Source organism: Phyllobates terribilis, unplaced genomic scaffold (assembly GCF_046119375.1).
Source record: "Phyllobates terribilis strain yellow unplaced genomic scaffold, ASM4611937v1 Scaffold_9__5_contigs__length_417890890, whole genome shotgun sequence".
Taxonomy (NCBI): domain Eukaryota; kingdom Metazoa; phylum Chordata; class Amphibia; order Anura; family Dendrobatidae; genus Phyllobates; species Phyllobates terribilis.
In genome coordinates this window covers 149,387,042-149,402,217 of record NW_027362769.1, presented here as the reverse complement: position 1 = coordinate 149,402,217, position 15,176 = coordinate 149,387,042, and the positions used below count along the sequence as shown (strand labels likewise).

General features: G+C 41.8%; 1 protein-coding gene across 7 annotated transcripts in view; it reads left to right on the top strand.

The window, feature by feature from the left end:
* The window catches only part of FMNL2 (formin like 2), a 235,233-nt gene that overhangs the window by 108,241 nt on the left and 111,816 nt on the right, over positions 1–15,176 (top strand). The gene's annotated exons all lie outside the window — the stretch shown is intronic.

The following is a 15,176-nucleotide window of genomic DNA, read 5'->3' as shown; positions in this document are numbered from 1 at the left end:
CACCTGATAAATAGCTGTATTGTGAGATGTCATCAGCTCCTAGTCTCCTGATAAATAGCGATATTGTGTGATGTCATCAGCTTCCAGGCACCTGATAAATAGCTGTATTGTGAGATGTCATCAGCTCCTAGTCATCTGATAAATAGCTATATTGTGTGATGTCATCAACTCCCAGTCACCTGATAAATAGCTGTATTGTGTGATGTAATAAGCTCCTAGTCACTTGACAAATAGCGGTATTGTGTGATGTTATCAGCTTCTAATCACCTGATAAATAGCCGTATTGTGTGATATCATCAGCTCCCAGTCACCTGATAAATAGCTTTATTGTGTGATATCATCAGCTCCCAGTCACCTGATAAATAGCTGTATTGTGTGATGTCATCAGCTCCTAGTTACCTGAATAATAGCCATATTGTGTGATGTCATCAGCTTCCAGTCACCTGATAAATAGCTGTATTGTGTGATGTCATCAGCTCCCAGTCACCTGATAAATAGCTGTGTTGTGTGATGTCATCAGCTTCCAGTCACCTGATTAATAGCCGTATTGTGAGATGTCATTAGCTCCTAGTCTCCTGATAAATAGCTGTATTGTGAGATGTCATCAGCTCCTAGTCTCCTGATAAATAGCGATATTGTGTGATGTCATCAGCTCCTAGTCACCTGATAAATAGCTATATTATGTGATGTCATCAACTCCCAGTCACCTGATAAATAGCGGTATTGTGTGATGTAATAAGCTCCTAGTCACTTGACAAATAGTGGTATTGTGTTATGTCCTCAGCTTCTAGTCACCTGATAAATAGCTGTATTGTGTGATATCATCAGCTCCCAGTCACCTGATAAATAGCTGTATTGTGTAATGTCATCAGCTCCTAGTCACCTGAATAATAGCTGTATTGTGTGATGTCATCAGCTCCCAGTCACCTGATAAATAGCTGTATTGTGTGATGTCATCAGCTCCTAGTCACCTGATAAATAGCTGTATTGTGTGATGTCATCAGCTCCCAGTCACCTGATAAATAGCTGTATTGTGTGATGTCATCAGCTCCCAGTCACCTGATAAATAGCTGTATTGTGTGATGTCATCAGCTCCCAGTCACCTGATAAATAGCTGTATTGTGTGATGTCATCAGCTCCCAGTCACCTGATAAATAGCGGTATTGTGTGATATCACCAGCTCCTAGTCACCTGATAAATAGCTGTATTGTGTCATCTCATCAGTTTTTATTTACCATAAAGCTGTATGTGATATCTTTAGCTCCTGATAACGTGGCCGCTATTTGTGGACCTATAGACATGGACCTTTTGTAACGTCATTAGTTCCTGTTAACCTGATATAATTAGTTTAGTGATGTAATTAGCCCATAATGACTCATTAGGCAGCTGTCTTGTACCATGTCATAGTGACCTGGTAAGCAGTAGTCTTCAGTGATGTCCTCAGTTCCTACTATCCTGGTAGATAGATGCATTGTGTGATGTCACCAGCTGTTAGATAGCAGTATTGTATGACATCATTCTATCCTAGTGACATAACCAACAGCCTTATATGATGGTTCCAAGCGACTGATGACAAAGCTTGTAGTCTTCTGTGACATAATCAGTTTCAAAAAGCCTGGTTACTTTCTCTCTGTAATGACCTGTGTGATGTCATTAGTTCTTGAAACGTTGTATTCTTACGTCACGGAATCTGTTTCAGTTGCTTTTCCTTTTTGAGCAAAATTTGGACGTTTCCTGTGACTAGGTTATATTTTGCTAATCGTTGGAGGACCCAACAATTCTGAGGATATTGCTCTGAAATGGAGTGGTGTACAGTACTCTTCTTTCTTTTGCAGTCCCATAAACAATGGATCCAGCTGTCCGATGAGACATTTCAGACCCCCGTTCTCGAGTTTAGGAAACCCCTTTAAAATCATATATATATATATTTTTTGTAATTCTCAAATGTGTTACGTAAAGCACAAACAAATAGTAACATGTTAATTGCGAGCCAAGCTTCATCACGCAAATGGCTTTTGAGAGGGTCCCCAGCAGCTGGACTAAAGGCCATTTTTATATCCCATCATAGTGCATTAACAAAAGCACTTCTGTGCTCCGTGTCTGTGAATCGGGGGCCGAATGACTCAAAGCAATAAAAAAAAAAAAAAAAAAAAAAAAAGAGAGAAGAGAAATATGAAATTATCCCAGTTTGTCCAGACCTCGTCACAGTGGGAGTCAAAAAATGCACAAACAAGTGTAGAAAATACACGTAGGACGGAGGAATCTTCTACCAAGCGCCAGTGGTTAATGCCAGGCTGGGCGTCAAAATAATGGAGTAGAAAAATGACGACAATGTGTTTTTTGTTTTTTTTGCTAAAAAAAAAAAAAAAAAAATCAAAACAAAATGATTGTAAGTCATTTTCAGAATTGGATACTTCCAAATATTAAAGAAAAAATCCAGGTAAAATATGTTATTTTATTTATTAATTTCTTGTATGGCACTAACATGGTCTATAGCGCTGTACAGAGATTGTCTTTTGGAGGGGACCAGAGAAAATCTATTGCAACACGGGGAGAACATACAAGCTCCTTGCAGATGTTGCCCAAGGTTGTGCCTAGTGGGGGGCATAAGGGGCTGGAGCATGATAGGGGGGTTGAAAAAATATTAAAGGGGTATCAAACTCCACACCCTCAGGCCCATCACTAGGCATAACACGTTACATACATTTTATCAGGAGTGTACCTTAATTGATCCCATATAGTATCCCATTCAATGCAAAAAATATAACTCATTAAAGGGAGGGTGGGAGAAGGACTGAACACATACCTAGGGTGCGGAGAAATGGATCTCCATTAGTTCCAGCAACAAGAGTTAAAAGAAAGTAATTATTATGAGGATATGTGCTGTTACGTGGCTGTGTTCTTACCTTGCCTCTGTTACAGATTACACCAAAATATATATATTTTTTTTTTCTTGCTAAAATGACAGACACCATGTTGGATTTCCAATACACCATATTAAAGTTCATCGTGTCCCATTAGTGCTTGTAACGCCCCGGTATACAGTAATAAATCCTGTAGCCATTATCATTACATTCTCAGACAGATTAGCTCACTTGGAAAATAGCATTGTAGAAGTGAAATCCTGTATCACCCAGAAAGATGGCTGAGAATAGAAATGTTAACAAGCTGTATAAAAAGGAAGGGGGTCTATCAGCCTAAACTGAGAGTGGAAACTAAGCACATAGCCTTGTAGGGGATATACATTGGGTACGGAAAGTGTTCAGACCCCTTTACATTTTTCACTCTTTGTTTCATTGCAGCCATTTAGTAAATTCTAAAAAGTTAATTTTTTTTTCTCATTAAAGTACACTCTGCACCCCATCTTGACTGAAAAAAAAACAGAAATGTAGAAATTTTTGCAAATTTATTAAAAAAGAAAAACTGAAATATCACATGGTCATAAGTATTCAGACCCTTTGCCCAGACACTCATATTTAAGTCACATGCTGTCCATTTCCTTGTGATCCTCCTTGAGGTGGTTCTACTCCTTCATTGGAGTCCAGCTGTGTTTAATTAAACTGATAGGACTTGATTTGGAAAGGCACACACCTGTCTATATAAGACCTCACAGCTCACAGTGCATGTCAGACCAAATGAGAATCACCGTACCCACTGTAGCCCCTATAGATATCGCACTTTTAGTGTCTTCGTTCTGCGGAAACTGAAGTTTAAGCAAACCGACTAATTAGGGTTCTCGTTGCACCCTCGGTGTGACCAAGAGGCTCAGTGCTCCATTCCACCCACTGGTTTTCATGACCCACCTCTATCACTGGTGAGTGACAGCTCTGGCTTGCCTGGAGTGAGCACTGTTTGCAGAGAAAGCTCAGGTAAGGCCGCGTTCCCAGTCACCCGCGAGTGTGATAGGGACATAAAAAGCCAATGGGCAGATCGGTGCACTGAGCCTCTTGGCCACACCCAGGATGCACGGAGCACCCTAATTAGTATGTTTGCTTAAGTTTCTGCAGAATGGAGGCAGCAATTCGAACACTAAAGCTGCCATTTCTATAGGGATAACATTCCCTACAAGGCTATGTGCTTAGTTTATATTGTAAAGTCGGGCTGACACACTCACTTTTAAGTTCCTGTATTTATTAGGAATGTTTCAATCCTAAATGGCATTGCCTTTTAAGCATATTTGCCTCCTCTCCCAGATTGTCCCCAAGAGGAGATATCCTTGATTCCCGTAAAAGTCTGCAAATCTCCCGGTCACTGACAAACCCTTCTGGAAAGCCACGCATCCTTTAAGTGGTTATTCCCAAGATAGTAAATTACTGAACACTGGGGGTCTTACTACTGGGTCCCTTGAACCGACTCTAAAGCTTCATTCACACATCCGTTGTACACGTCTGTGTGCTGTCCATTTTTTTTGTCGGACTTATAGAGTTTTATTGATCAATACATACATCTGTATTAAAAATGGATCCGTGTCTCCGGCCTGTTAGACTCAGAGCGGATCCTATTCTCATCTGTTTTTCAGATCAGTCTTGGCCATCAAAGTCTATGGGGATTTATGAGAGACGGATGAAAGTAGGAACTTCATACTTCAGACTTTGTTCTTCAAAGTTCCATTCTAGTTTCATCCATTTTTAACTGACCATTGCTAAGACTCTATGGATAAAACATGTGCAGTCTGTTTGCTTCAGTGAAAAAATAAACAGATGAGAAGAAAATCGAGGAAAAATGGCACATAGATGAAAAACTGTCCATTTTTCATAGATGTTAAAATTCACACGAATGAGTGAATGCATCCTACGTACGTGAAAAAAAAATGGAACAATTTTTCATCAGTGTTTTGGATCAGATTTTCATCAGTATTTGGTCAGTGTTTCTGTTTTTATCATCAGCTTCTCCTACCCATTACATTGTTAGCATAGACAGCACAATAATGGTATTACCTTGCATTTTCATGGACTCCTAGACTTGTATGGTTAAAGAGGTTGTCCACTACTTTTATATTGATGGCCTGTCTTTTGGATAAGTCATCAATGTCTGATCGGTCTAGATCTGACACCCCAAAACCCCCGCCAATCAGCTGTTATCAGTGTCGGCAGCCGCCGGCCAGGAGTACTTACTTGCCGAACTGGCCGTCTACTTGTAGTGGCTGCCACAGGAGTCTACACATCCTCCTCTATTCCTATAAAAGTAGACGGTCAGATCGGCAAGTAAGTACTTCCAGCCAGTGTCCGACATCGATAACAGCTGATCGGCGGTGGTGCTGGGTGTTGGACCCCGGCCGATCAGATTTTGATGACGTATCCTAAGGGTAGGCCAACAATGTGCAGGTAGTGGACAACCTTTTTAACGTCTATCCATGACTTGGATCAAAAAATGGACACATGGTATTCAAAAATGTGAACAGCAAAGTGGACTGTAATGGGTGCGTGTTCAATCCCTGAAAAACACGGACCTGAAATACAGACGTCTGAATGAGGCTTAAGTGTCAGATATGGAGTAAGGAGCACAGAGTGCATCTAAACAATTGTAGAAGAGGTGCTCCATCCCCCGAAGCGATGGATTACATTGTGTGAGTTTGTGGTCCTTAGACATAAGAAAGGATGCACATTTCCTCCAGGTTGCATCCTCAGATGTCCTTTGTCTGGTGCTTCACGTCTTCCTCGCTCCTCCCACACCGTGTGAAGAAGTCACGTAGCAGAGAGGTGCCAAATAGACTTAATGAGCTCAAGACGGATTTCTCACTAATTGTTTTCTTGAGAATTTCAGAAAACATGGCCATGTTTATTTGCTTTGTTCCTCAATGAGTGTGAAAGTTTTAGACGATTACAATATTAGTCACGCGACAATGCTATTATTTTCTCTTCATTTGTCGCCGGAGAACACATTTCTCTAATTGCTTCACTCACCACCGAGTCCCCCCCGACCCTCTCCTCCACTTCTATTTATAGGAAGACCAATGGATGATGTACAAGACAATTATACAAATTCATTATATCTTTATACTACAATAGTCTGGAAACTGGATTGTTATTCCCGTGAGGTCTCTGAGGACGACGATCACGTCTCCTAATGCATCATATCGAATCAGATTGGAAAATAGATGCGCAAGGGAGGTTTAATAATACCAGCTCCCCATAAGAGTAGCGTACCCCCTAGGGGTTGTGATTTTGGGGCAATTCCTTCTTGTGTGCTTTATTATGGTGTATTTCCATGGGGCGGTAGCGTAATCGTTATTTCACCATTATTTTTAGCCAGATAATGCATGAAAGTCAATAGTATGTATATTTGAATTTATTTTTTATTGGGCTTTCCGTGTTTTTAGTTTTTCATTTTGCGTTAAAAGAATTTTCTCAAAAAGATTGCTCTAGATATTGCTTTTTTCCCTGACATATTGTCACGGGTGTGTCAGAGGTGACAGACAGTCGCCCTGCAGTTGGTTGCAGGAGATGTCTACGTTTGGCTTTACTGACATCTTCTTAGAGGCTGTCTCTAGGACCCAGTTGCTACCTCTCTCTGGCTAATTAACACCCTCCCTGGGTGTATAAATACCTGCTGTGTTTCAGAGGGAGGTGCCAGCGATATTCATTACTACTTGTGTTGAGGGCGGGCAGTAATGACCCTTCATGGTTGACCAAGTGAGTGTCAAATTATTATGTTACAAGGTTGATTGCGCAATCCAATAGAAAACCAGACGGAGGCAAAGCTCTGTATGGGGGGATTCAAGAATCTCTAACCCCGTTTATTTCTACTTAACGTTTTATATTGTTTTGAGTTTATTAATATCCAATCACCTACAGCCATACTACAAGCTTGAACCAATGTTAGTACAATTATTACGGAAATACACATATATTATTGTTAGTTCGGTGTACGATGGAAAGTTACAAGGTTATACATCCCGGCTCAGACTAGCTAGATAACAGGAGCAGGGTGTCTCATAGAATGTTCTTGAGAGAAAAGGTTAGTGTGGGAAAGTTGCATGTGAATCAAGAGGAAAGAAGGAAAGAATGTATGTTATGCAAAGAGTATAATAACATGATTTTGAAGCAAGCAGACAAAATGGAGTTGCCATAGCATGAATATCAATATGTCCTTTACATTTGTGAAAGCTTTAGCAAGAGCAAGAACTTCATCCTCTCTGGAGCTTGAGGACATGTGCGCATTTGTCTGGAGTTTGTCTAAAGCTAAGCAATTTCCCCCTGTTAGTGTACCCCTGTTGTTTATAGTGTTTAGTGGAGAAGAACTAGCGCTCATCTCCTCCCTTCCCTAGCCTTTGACATACGCCAGGGAAAGACAGGGCGAAGTACGCCTGCGGCGATTGGTGAAGAGCCAATACAGGGACGTTAGGGGAGACAGGGTAACGCTCGATCAACCTAGGAGGTCCCCCCTTTCCCTAGAGTCTGGGCTCCTTTTCCCTCTTCCCTTTGTCTTGCACTAAGTCTTTCCCACACCTTGCGTGACACATATTTTCTATAGGACGTAAAAAACCTTAAAGGGGTTGTCCACTACTTGATGCAACCTACTTATGTTTTTCCTCAGTAAAATAATAACACATATACTCACCTCAAGTGCCAGTGCCGTTACAGAGGTGTCTGCATTGGCTTTCCCGGGGATCGCCAAATCACTGGCTTCATTTTCCCCTCCTTCGGACAAATCAAGACATCCAGAGGAAGTGAGAGCTGCTGCTGCCCTCTCACTTCATATGCACATCTGTTATGTTCGAAAGAGAAGTGTTTGAAGCCAGCACTGATTGGCCACAGGGATCACTTGACGTAATAATGTCATGTGATCCCTGGGAGAGTGAGTGCCGACACTGAGGAACTGGAGGTGAGTATAAGTTATTTTTTTACTGGGGGAAAACATAGGAATTTGAAATGGGTGGTCCGAGTAGTGGACAACCTCTTTCAGAAAGGACACAATAAAGGTTTTTAAAAAAATTCTAAATTTTTTTTTTTTTTTTAACAAACCAAAAAATAAACTCTGGGTGAAAGAAATGTTACTGTAGTTTTGTGATGCAATTTTTGGCACTTAAATAGTAAAATTGCATGTGGCTCACTATTATGCCATGGAAATGTACTCGTAGGACACAACAACGTCTTATCAGGGGGTTCTCTGCACTGGACCATCATTTATAAGCCCAACAGTAAAACCGTAACAGGGGTTTACGCTACGACACGAGACAAACCTGTAAATCAATCATGCTATCATTGGCATGAGTTAGAAACTTTAGTATGCATACTTACCAACATTGGTGTTGGCAATTTAGGAACTCTTTATTCCTGCCACAGACTCTGCCCCTGTCCCGTTGGGAACCACCCATTTGTGGGTGCTGCTTTTGTAAATCTCTTTTCTGCATGAAACCCCACTTGTTTGCTAGGACTTTTTCCAAAATATCAGGACAGTTGACATATGAGTTTCTGGAAGAGCTTGAATTGAGAAGAGGCTAAATACGCACACTGCGTCTCCCTGCTTTGTCATCGGCACAGACAGAAACAGCTGAGTGCTGCTTCACTCTTTCTGTCTGTCCCTTTAAATGTGAGCATGCTCAGTTACCTCTCCATGCAGACTCTCTTATATGCATAGTTTTCAACTGTCCTGAATTTCCCCAGACTTCTGGATTCCAGGGTGGGTCCGTGACGTTCCCAGGAAGGTTTGGGGACAGGTCGTGAGCGCCCCTGAAATGTTGGCAACTATGTAAACTCTGTATATCTGGGGTTCCTGGACCAACTAGTGTTTGTTGAGGATAATTCATTTATCTCCTATTATGAGACTAGGTGATGAATGTTTTTTTTTTTGTGGGAAAACTCACAAGAAAGTTGTAACTGATTGGTGGCCACGGTCTCTTGGGCATTGGCCTGGTGCCTGAATGATTACTGTAACCACTGTGTATCATCCATGTCCTGGATTTTTTTAAACTCCGCGTGCAGTGTCAGACTGAAGAACATTGGGCCCACCAGAGGATTTGATTCTGAGGGCCCACCTTTCTCCCCCACTCAAGAGCCCCATAGCAACTGCAAGGTTTGCACTATGAATGCTCCTGAAAGATAAGCCAGGGCCCACCGGAGAATTCTCCGGCTCTCTGGTGCGCCAGTCCAACCCTGTCCATGTGGGCCGGGGACGTTTCTTGGGGTAACTTTGGGTTCTGCTTGGACTTGATGGTGGGAGTTAAACGTCGCTAGAAGTATGGACAATTATTCAACAGTATCTCAGCTTCCTGGACCTTGGGCAATGTGAGACGTGGGGAGTAGGATATCAAGGCTAACAGCAATCACAGCTGAATTTTTTAACGTTTTGAATTAAGTATGAAGCTCGTTTTTTTTCTCGAACTATGAAATTCTGGAGGGCGGATTGCATACACCTGTTTGGCAAAGTCCGGTGGTGCTTCTAATTATAGGCGTATAAGCCAAACACAGGACATCTGGTGCGCTTGTCGTAAAGAAAGCTGCCAGCGGACCAGTATGAGACACATTTGGCAAGAAGGAGACGGTGGGGTAACTGGAAAAGTGCCCATTATTATAAAAGTGAAATCTAATGTCCTAATAGACATAGCTTAACATTTTGGCGATCATTTTAATTTAAATATTGTTCACGCAGAGTTTTTATGTAGCTTTTTTTTAGCTAAAGAGTATATTCACACTGCGTCTTTTTCCGTCAGTTAATAACACACATTGTTCATTCAGAAATTGTTCGGGAATTGCTCCTTGTCTCTGGAGTTTTGGGAACCTGAAGCGTCTTATTTTTTTATTTATTTTTTTTTACCATTTTTTAGTCATTTCCTGAGCAATTTCTACCACCTGCATTTTTTTTCTGGATATTTTTTTTTATACCCATTAAGAAATGAAGAAAGCAACTAAAAAATCTCTGTATAAACATAGGTTGGATTCCCAAAGATTGTACCCCCTCCAATAGTAAAGTGATGGCATATCTTAGCACTATGCCACTCCTTTATAAGTTGATAAAACTTCTTTAAGGGGAATCTGTCAGTAGGATCAACCCTCCTAAGCCGTCTATATGGGCACACAGGTCATAGGAAGCTGAATAAACTGACACCTTGATTTCTGCGATCCAATGTCTTATTCCACAGAAATCCACATTTTTCTTAATATGTAAATGAACTGTTAAGATCTATGGGCCGGGCATAGATCACCCGGAGACTCCGCCATCAGAGCATATTGTAAATGAAAGGAGGCGTTACCAGTGTGAGACATGTAATGACTGAAAGTCTGCTCTCCTGAACTGTCAATGTGTCATAGGTGTGTTAGGTGTAATAGACAGTCGCTCTGGATCTAGTTCTAGAAGGTCACTGCTCTTGACATTGCAGACACCTTCTTAATCCTTCTTCCTTTAAGACCCAGCGGTGACCTCCCTCCTGCTGCTGATTGACACACTCTTGCATGGGAGTTAAAAACCCTCAGTTTGCTCCAGGCAATCTCCGGTGATACTTCTATGTATCTTTGTGCATGCTTGGAGCACTGCTATTGGCTGGCTTCTTCTCTGGTGCCCTTCGAGGACAGTTGGCGTTACTCCTCTGGTGTCTGCTCAAGCTAAGTTAATCCCCTTTGCTTGTCTACCTTGTTGTCTTTAGTTTGTAGTGGGGGCTGACCAATTCTCACCCCTCCCCCTCCATATCTAGGACCAAGCTCTAGGGTCATCCAGCGTTTAGGGTCCTGCTCGGTGATAGCTGTGGAACCTACTGTATATAGGGACGGTAGAGTAGGCAGGGTGATATTAGATCTGCCTAGGGGTCTCCACTCCCCCTTTCCTTAGTGTTTGGGCTTCCTCCCCATCTTCCCTTCGTGTTGCACTTTTTCTTTCCCACACCTTGCGTGACACAATGACCTACATGTCCAAGGATTGATCCTACAGACAGATTCCCTTTAAGATTTTTGTTAGTCAGAAGCCTCTTTGGCTACAGAATTTAGGTCATCCCTGCTTTAAACTATAAGTTTTCCACCCCTTTAATATCTACCCTAGACTTATTTGTAAATTGCTTTATTGCAAAAAAAAAAGTTTATTAAGCAATTTTTCTAAAAAAGAAAAAAAAATATCAGAAATGCGAAATTATGGAAATGAAGGAAATAGGCAGTTAGAGAACTGTCACCTTTTCCCCCCAGAGTAATTAGGAGCAATTTATTTTAAGACTCCCCTTTAAGAGCAAGCGATTTCATAGCCGCCTATTATGTAAGTTATATTTTTTTTCACACAGTTTGAAGCTGGAGGCAGATAGACATTGTTGGTACTGAGGTAGAATTAATTCTCCGTCTTTCCTTTGTAATAGGCTGGTCGGAGTCTGGAAATATTATGCACGCTCATTTTTATTCCGCACCACGCTCCTCTTTCAAGCAGACCTGCTGAACTGTTTAACCTAATTACCATCAGAAGGATTTATTCTGCTTGCAACTGTGGAAGCCATCACTTTATTTAACAGATCTTCATTTCAGTAAATCTCGGGAATTCTGACATCATTATTTAGCCCGGTTCTTTCCATGGAACGATTTGGAACACAGGCTTTTTCATTGCGTCGTGCTCCTATTATATTCCTTACATAGTTGGGCTGCACCCAGGATCTTGCAGGGTATGAGAATGGGTTGACGTTGGGCATTTTTTGGGACTTTTTTCATACATGCAGTTTTGTATATCTCAGAAGGGGACCTAATGTGCTATGACTTTGGAGATATTGTCCCCTGTTGATCGCAAATTCAGTTTCTAAGACCGTATCCAAAAAGTTGCAGGAAAAAGTGTGACTTTTTTTTAGAAGTTTTGTGTGTGATGGTGGCCCAGTAAGATGCCATCATTGCCAGGTGGCCTCAGACTTTCTGTCTACCTAGAATAGAAGTCTTAATAATAAGTTACATTTTATATTCTTTTTGATATAGGGACATGTAGAGATCAGTATGTAGAATACTTTCCTCCAATGGGCTAGAAGGGGGTCCGCTGTTTAGGATCTTCATCTTGGAGTGGAGAATGGTTGGAAAGAGTCTCCCCTTCTGGAGGACGTGTCCTTTTCTGCATTATACAGACAACCCATTGATTTGAATGGGCGCTGTGTAATACTTAATTTCCCCTGTAGGAGTGCTGCAGGGAAATCCAACACTTACTGCAAGGTTTCTCCACAGATTACAGCTGATCGCTCGGAGTTTCAGCAAAGGCGGCACATTGTCGAATCACCCTTGAGATCGTCCAAAACAATGAACCCCTTTGAGCAATCGTGTCCTCACAATTTTGTATCCAGAATCAACAGAAAACAGCTGATTTTGCCGAGGAAGCCATGTTAGATATCCTCCATTGGCTTGTGTAGGCACCAAAAAGCACTGAGATGAAGTTGCGATGCAACATTATATCATCGATAGATGGTAACTTTTGCTCCGATGAAAGTGACAAAAAATCTACAATGAATATTGCCACCATAACAATTGCTTGATGGGTGCATCCAAAATTTCTATTGCAACATATTGGGGAGAAGAATCACGTCACTTGAACCAGGGGGAATCTTGAATGTTGGATCCCTCTATAAATACTTATGAGGTTGTGATATGATTTAAAGGAAATGTGTCAGCAGGTTTTTGTTATGTAATCTGAGAGCTCCATGATGTGGGGGCTGAGACCCTGATTCCGGTGATGTATCATTTACTAGGATGTTTCAATAAAATCAGTGTTTTATTAGCAGGAGATTTTCACTACAGGACTAGGTGTCTCGTGCCTCCTGGTCCAACCCCACCCCACCACTGATTAGCAGTTTTCTGTTACTATACAGTATACACAGAAAGCAGCCAATCAGAGGTGTGGGTGGGGTTATACACAACTCAACATTCAGAGCTCTGCTAGATCTGCGGCAGAGAAAACTGTGATTGTATCACAACTAATGCACCTAGCAAGCTAAGTGACACATCTCTGGAATTGGGGTCTCTGTCCCTACATCATGCTGCTGTCAGATTACATAGCAAAATCCTGCTGACAGATTCCCTTTACAAAAAATGATGGTCACCACTAAAACATATGTATATTTTTTAATTTTGACTCTTTTGCGCTTTTGAGGAGAGCAGCATTCATTTGAGCATTCTTGCTTTTTTGTTGTAGAGATCAATGGGTATATCTCCGCACTCAGAACCACATGGATAAAAATGTTTGACTTGTCTTTAAGTTTTCTAAAAATCCACCTATACTGCAAAGGAAAAAATTGCCACTAGAGGCAGCTTAGCGCATACTGGTTATACACTGAATTCAATAGTTACCTAGTATGCAACACGCTCTTAAGCTCCCTCTAGTGGTGACTGCCGGCAGCCTTTATCTTTTAACTCTTTGGGAAATTGAAGCGCCATATGCCAAAAACATAGAATGTGAAATTAATCAGCACAAGATTTTGGACCTAAATACAACATGGTGATAAAAGGCTGCCATTAATTTCTAAGTACATTTATTGTGCGGGATTTGACACAGACCCTGATTGGAAGAGGATGCTTTTGGCACCAAATGTCCCTGAAGCCTTGAATGTATTTGTCCAACTGGCAGCCCGGACGTGCCTTTTGGACAGTACCGGCCCTTCTTGAACACCCTCCGCTGTACTGTGTAACTGTGCCTAGAGCTCGGATCCCAAACCCTGAGCCAAAAATACTTGAAAATATGAATATTGTAGGGAGAAGTCAATGACAACACCCTGGTTGAATAATCTGTATGTGGGAAGGAATTAGGAACAAATCTGTTATGTAATTGTGGAGTTTTCAGTTTTCTTGGGAAATAGATACATAACGGGATCCAAGTTGTATTTGGCCGAAAACAGATCAGTAAGTGGGAGCTGTTCATAATATCATCCATATGATTTTCTTATCGGAGGGCGGATGTGTCAGCGAGCTGGTGAATATGATTACTTCTCCCTTTCTGCCATGATTTATTTATGTTATTAGTACTGCTAAGTGCGTTCGGTTACAGCATAGTCAGAACATCTGCAAAATGGGTGTTGGACAGAACGATAGCATAAGTGTAATGACTTAATAGTCCAGTGGATAACCCTTTAGGGCACAGATCTCCAACCTGTGGATCTCCAGCAACGATGAAGCTACAAGTCCCAGCATGCTCTGATGAACACAGTTCTGCTCTTATTTGGGAAGTGGATACAATTGTATCCAGGCTATGTTTCCTCTGGACAAATATTGGTTTGCTACAATGTATCAATCAGGAGTCCGGGCATTCTATCTCACTGGGAATTAAAATTAATCCGTCAGGATTAGGGATGAGCGGACCCATGGAAGTTCTGGTTCATTGGGTTCGGCCGAACATTAGTCCAAAGTTCAGTTCGGGTACCAGAAGAACTGACACCCAAACTTGAATCCGAACCCTGTAGAAATCAATGGGGACCTGAACTTTGGAGCTGGAATATCCTCCCCCCCCCCACACCTCCCCGAATTGTAAAACTAACTTCCAGTTCAGCAGTGTCCGGTACGAACCCCGAACTTTGCAGTTCGGGTTTGCTCATCTCTAGTCAGGATTTCACCCCAAAACTATTTATACAGTATGTGCATGTAGCTCTTTCAAAGACAAGTCCAGCAACACCTTTACATGGCCAGTCCGCTCCTCCGTTACTGAGAAATCAGCAATTCAATTGAAATGCAAATGAGGCTGAAGTGCTATTTGTAGATCTGAAGCCTCTGTCACTCCAGCTCTATTGTCTACCTCCTCCTGCTTGACTGACTGCACCTTTACCTGAAGTCACACAGCATAGAGGCTGTCAGTCAGGCAGGAGGCGGTGCTGGGTAGGGAATGGAGCTGGAGTGACAGAGGCTTCAGATCTACCATAGTGTTTGACTTTATTTGCAAATTAGACTGAAGGACTAGGCTATATCTGAAGCCTCTGGCACTCCAGCTCTATTCCCCGCCCAGCGCCTAGCGAGGGTCATCCCAAACAGATGACCTCTCTATTAAACTTCTACCTATATACCCAGGTTTTTTTTTCTGCATGGGACAATTATTTGAAAGAGGACCTGTCTCTTGTCACAAATATGTCATTTCTTTTTAATCTGGTGTAATGCCGTTATTCTCCTGAATCCGGCACTTTTTTCCTTTTCTTCCTGCGCCTCACCGTTCGTGTGATATGGACTCCTCTTTGCCAGTAAATAAATCTATCTTGTTAACCAAGTGGGGGTGTCTTCACATCTTTTCTGTGGGCCTATTCTTGAAGACCACCC